Below are 6,349 nucleotides of genomic sequence, written 5' to 3'. Positions count from 1 at the left end.
GTATCGGGCGGACACGTACGGATCGTTTGCTCTCGAGGCTGCCTCGTGCCCTCGTTATCTTCTCTCTCTCTCTCTCTCTTTCCCTTTTTTTATAGAAAAAGCGACAGGTGCATTTTGATGAGTAATTATTCCGTCCCGCGCAACGTGGACGAAATAGGGAAGCAAGACGTCGAAAAGAAGCGCGGCCTTTCGAGGTGGGCGAGGCGGAGGGCTGCGATGGAGAGCCGAAGGACCGTTGCAGAGCAAAGTTATTACAAAAATNCAAAGTTTGGCGAGGCAAGGCGAAGAGAGGAGCCGCGGAGAAAGATTTTCCACGCGGGGCGACTCGTCTCGTTTACGCGGAGGGCGACGGGTCGGTCGGCTTCTCATTACGTTTGACGATTATGCGTTAATTTGCACCTAGCGATACTTCAAACGATTTTTATTCATCTCGCGTCCACGATGAGTTTCGCTCTCTTCTAACTGGAAGTCGTCTGTTCGTCGTTTCTGGTAGCTGGCCCGCGTAGACTCTCCACGGCCCCGCCGAGATTCTTGGAGTTTTATATTTTTCCACGCTCCTTTCCGCTCTCGCGGAATCAAAGGACTCTTCTGGATATGATAATCCCGGTTCCAAGCTGAATGCGTAATGAAGTTTTCTCCGGGCGACGAGAAGTGGACTCCTGATTACCTTTGCCTTCTCACGCAAAGCGTCCGAACGTCCCTCGCTTTCCTGCAAATTTTTCACCGAATTTCGCGAATCCCCCGCGCTTCGAGGAAAACTCCATCCTCCCCGACGATCGTCGCTCGCCCGTGGAAAGCCTAACAGATTGGAAACCGCATTCGGTTACGAGGATCCACTCGTTCGTTTTCGCGTTAACGCGTTTCCCGGCCTCCTATTAACTAATGCCAACCACCCCTGGTTTCGAAGGACGCGATGCCATACGCGCACCGAGCCATCCACTCGGTCAGGGCGCAGGGTGCAGGAGGACCTAGCACGCGCAGCGTAGGACATGCCTGCTACGACGGGACAGTTTAAGCCCTGATATATCGCCCGCCGACACTCCCAACTTCTGTCGCCGTTTCTGTACCGCTTTTTTGCCACGGCTGACCATATGTCCACGGAAANGAGATCCCCATCCGCTGTATCTGCGCCTGTGCCGCGCTCTCTCTCTCTCTCTCTCGCTTTCCTCCCTTCCCTTAAACTCGATTTACCAACGAATTTGCCAAATTGACGGCAAATCGGCCATCTTATGGGCCTAAGAAGAAGTAAGATTCTTCTTGTTTCTTCTTCTTCTTTCGAATCGGATTAATGAAACGTTTGGAACGATGTAACGGATGAGATCGTGAAGAAGAGACGAGCGAGTTAAGCGAGTTTAGATAAAACCGTGGTCGTCCAACAGGCGTTCCAACCCCACTTTGCAACGTAACAAATGATGCCACATGTTCGAATCTTCCTCTCTTTCGACCTTTCTCCCTCTATCCTCGTCGCTTTTCCTCTTGGAGCCGCGGGGCATGGAGAGCGTTTCGGCTCGGTATTCGTGGGAGGGGTGTATCCTATCCCGCTCGTGTAATTTGTACGGTTAAACGCACGTGCAAAAACGGGAGAGCGGGAGAAAGAGAAGGGGAGGGAGAAGACAATTTACGCGGGACTAAACTGCCGCGCTGGGAGCATTTAACCAGAAGCACGAATCGAATCGATCCTACTTAGATCCCGTTAATGGAACCTTATGCCTATGGTGAAAAGTAGCGGGCAAATGGCGCCTAACTGCAAGTGTAATGCCAGGATAAGTGTTGCGTTGCGCTCTCCTCTCTCTCTCTCTCTCTCTTCGAGAGTTGTTCGAGAGGAAAAAAAGAAAAGAAAAGAAACGGCGAAGAAAAAGAAAGAAAGAAAGAAAGAAAGAAAAAAATTCCTTCGAAAAAGAGACCGTAACCGATGCCGATGGATGAGAGGATGGCATTGAAGAGCGAGAGAACAAACGCGCGTANACGACCCGTGAACCCCTCTCTCCTCTTCCTCTTCCTGGTCTTTTCACGACGATTGTCCGACGACTACGGTCGGGCCGAGTGCCACCGGCACGCTGCAGGTAAGTGGCCGTCATCGCGCCTCGCTTAAAAAGCCTAACCGATTGCCGCCTCTTTATCAACCACTTTACCTCAACCNCTCTCTCTCTCTCTCTCTCTCTCTCTCTCTCTCTCTCTCTCTCTCTCTCCTCTTCAACCTGTGCCGCGCTCATTGTGCGATTAATTCTGACATATGTCCGCGGACGTAGAGGACGGCGAGATCCTATTCTCCTCGGGTTAACGAGCGTTCGAAACTCGCTTAGGGAAAACGATGATGGAGAAACGCGACGACACGGTTCGAGAACGTTTTCGGTGGAAACGGTTCTTTCGAATCGACGTTCGACATTCGTCTCGTGTTTAACACGGTCTTTCGTTAATACGTTCGCCTACCTGGCGGATACACGGCACGGTTTTTCAACTTGTTCATCCGTTACGTTATTATTATTATTATTATTATTACTGCGCGTGGATTCGGGCGTGCGTGTGTGGCCCTTCCACGAAAATCAATCGGTGGACGGATGTCGGTAATTTTTTTTGCAAGCCAGGCAGACCGAACGATTATGAAAATATCGACAACGTAATTTTCTTATAATAGTGATGAAACGATTATTTCTCTTTCTTTCTTTCTTCCTTTTCGGATGGATACTCGGTCTTACGTTCATTGCGATCGACGTCCTCTCCTCTTCTTCCCTTCTCTTCGGTTCCTCTTCTGCGTCGCTGTCCCCTCATCTGCAACAAAAGAGAAGAAAGAAGAAGATGATGCGTTCGACGAGGAGAATTTCGTTTCGAAGAGAATGAAAAAGGCAGGGTATTTGGCCTAGATTTTATCAAACGAAAAGTTCTCTCCGATTTTCGAGTCGCGATGACGGAATGCGTGACGGGGGGCGAATCGAAGAGGCGGCGTGGCAAGGCGCGGTCGTTCTAAATAACTTATCGGAATCGCGGAACCACGGCATGATGCAATAGGTCGGTATAAACGGGAAACAAATAATTCCATTATACTTTATCGGGCTAATGAAAAAGGGAACGATAAAACCGCAATACCGTGTAACAGAGGAGGATGAAACGGAGAGTGGTGGGGAGACGGAGACGGAGAGCGAGAGTTTCTAGGATAAAGAAACTCGACATGTCGTGCTCCGTGCTCCTCTTTCCCCCTGTCATTAATACCAGGCGACTGTTACATATGGATGAGAAAGCTGGGTTAGGGCAGGACATCGATGCCACGGAACGAGACGAAAGCGAAACGGGATGTAGGGAAGCGAAACTCATCGACTAAAAGCATCCACGAAAGACCGAGAAGTCTCTCTTCCTTCGCTCCTCTCTTCGTCGTCGATCTCGAATCTTCTTCGCCCTCTTACGAAGAATAACGCAAGAGGAACCTCTGTCCTCGAAACGGAGAGACAGAAAGAGAGAGAGAGACTTCGATAAGAGAGACTGCTCGGGGGATAAAACGAGCACCCTCGACGTTTACCTACGATTTAAATTGTCTGCCGACCATCCCCCGATTTCACGGAATCCTTGCGTTACACCGGATTCCTTTTTCCTTCACGGCTTCGTGTGTACTTGCCTTTTTCCTCCGCGTTTCTTTCTTTCTTTCTTTNTTTTTTTTTTTTTTTTTTATTTTTCTTCTTGCTTTTCATCGCCGATGACTCGACGAAAAGTCGAGGCGCGCGCGCGCGTCGAATCGACGGTGGAACGAGGTCAAGTTATTTTCAGCTTCGAGGCACAACACTGGTGCTGGTACCGCCTCTTTTCATAATGAATGGAGGCCTCCTCCTCCTCCTCCTCCTCCTCTTCCTCCCCCCCTTCGGCCTTCCTTTCCGCGAATTCGCAAAAGGCTTCGAACGAGCGAGCGCGTACGCGTTTAGAGAGAATTTATCCCCGGAGTCAGGGTCGTGACTCCTTTTCCGACCCGATCCGTTTCGGTCCGCGATACGGGACGATAAATCTGCACTCTACTCTCCCCGTATATCTTGCAAGGGGTCGAGGGAGAGGAGAGCGAACGCAATATAGGTAATGTTCTGGCCGGCTACTTAACAAATTGCTACAAATTGCGGAGAGCGTTTAGCCGTCGGATACGTTCGAATCTCTGCTCTCCTATATCCCCGTCACCTCTTGCGGTCGCTTCGAGGGTCGCTTCCACGCTTCTCTCTCTCTCTCTCTCTCTCCCTTCCTCTCCGTCTCTCTTTCCGTATTTCGTCGACGAACGATACGGTGGTGACCACATGGCGCTCCCATATGTCCGCACCATCGCCCTAATGTCCGACTATCGACTGGTTAGGCGGGAGCTAGGACTCGAAGACAAAGAAGTACAGGTTTTTCCATAGGTTTCCTTCGACGCATTTCACTCGAACAATGGACACTGTTTACCTATCGAACCGATTAACTTTAACCACGGCTGACTCACTGGTCGGGATAATAATTGTTCGAATTCGATTCGAAAGAGGACAGAAAGAGAGAGAGAGAGAGAGAGGAAGGCGTTCTTTGGACGCGAGAGATTTAAAAGATTCGATGACGGCTCGGACAAATGATTAATCATCAACGGCGTGGAGGCGCCTTCTATCCAACGGCGCTTTAAAAGCGATACCCCAATCGGCGATCGCGTGCCGCGCCCGGGTTAATTTCACGGGTATTTAACGCGGTTTCGCTCAACAATGATTCAATCAACCCGGATTTATTTGGCGACCGAGGATTCGCCGGGGCGATCATTATTATTAGGCATTTCTCGTGCGGAGACGAGGCTCGGACAAGCCTTTGCCTTGCCGAAATAAACGCTCCCGTTGTTCCACGGACGAATGGAGAGCTCGAGAATTCAGTACTCAGTCAGGAGTCTGCTCTTTTAAACGAGCGACAGGAAATAAAGGATGGGGATAAAGGTGGGGCGGCGCGATTAGAACGGATGCGTCGAGCTCGGCCGGCGTAAATATCGGTGAACATGGTGTTCCCCGTCCCCCCAGGAAGGGGGATCGAGCAATTCGACGCCCGTGCGAAATGTTGTCAGCCAATTTTCTTGGCCAGTGCCTCTGAATGCCGCAGATTTCCATCTAGGTCCGTCCTCGGTGGCGCCGGTGTATACCGTACCCGGGTAAATACATCCCTTTTCCATCCCCCTCGAAACGGACCGACGTCGTGGTGGTCGACGTCGTCGTCGTCGTCGTCGTCGTCGTGGTCGTGGTCGTAGTCGTCGTCGTCCCCCTCCTCTCCTCTCTCACCTCTGCCTCCTCCCCCCTCGACCTCCTCCATCGTCCACCTCGATCCACACCCCCGTAGCCGCATGAACCACAACTGTGATTATAATTCGTGGTCCCTGCTGACAGAACCAACCGCCATCGTCAACCCCGTTTCTCCTCCGCCTGGTTCATCCCCATCTCTATGGTTGCCTACGCTTAGTGGACGGGGATCGTGGACGCTGTGTAAAGGATTATGCACGCGGATTTAACTGATGAATCACATTGTCGTCTTGATTCTCGGTGGCGTTAATTTTCCCTGCCGCTCTCTCTCTCTCTCTCTCTCTCTCTCTATTTCGACGACTACCACGACAACACCCGAGCGAGTACACCCGTGCGAACGAAGAGTAATCGTTTTTTTATTCCCCAACTCTTTTTTTATTTCCAAAACCCGTTCTCGACTCGTTAAGACGTTACGAATACGAGAATAAGATATCGATTTCGCACGGTTACTGTACAGTCACTGCTCGATCTTACGTGTTATAATTATTTCGCGTACACGTGTACTCTCGAGAGAAGAAGGGAGGGGGAAAAAAGAATCTAACGAGAGAGAGAAAGGAATTCATTACGGATAGAACGGGCGATAAATCGGTATTCGACAAATTATCGCAATTAATCGTTATATATATATACACATATAGCATCGATTCTTATTTGGAAAACTTGTCCCGGTTAATGCGCGGTAATGAGTATAGCAGAGATTACGGGAACTGAATTCATCCGGCCGATAATTTATTGCCCGTTGCTTCTTTAGGACAGGCGTGGAAGGAAGGAACGGGGCAACCCCTCTGCCCCGTTCGCTCTCACTCGCCGAGCAAACAATTTCCATTCGTTTGGAAAGGTTTCTAATCCGCCAACATCGGGTCCGGCATCGGGCATGAAGGCAGAATTAACCGCTTCCCATTTCGAGCTTACCACCGCGATCCACGCCGGGCTTATTAATTTTGCCAATAACGCCGAGACGAGAGAGGGTGGCCTCCTTCGCACAGATGGCGTATCACGAGTCAATATACTTTTCCGCAACGCAAACCGCTTCCCTCGGAACACGTGACGGCCTTCGAATTTTCGCTACGCTAATCATT

This window comes from Apis dorsata, unplaced genomic scaffold, assembly GCF_000469605.1.
Source record: "Apis dorsata unplaced genomic scaffold, Apis dorsata 1.3 scaffold_722, whole genome shotgun sequence".
NCBI classification, from domain to species: domain Eukaryota; kingdom Metazoa; phylum Arthropoda; class Insecta; order Hymenoptera; family Apidae; genus Apis; species Apis dorsata.
Note: the sequence above shows the minus strand (reverse complement) of the source record.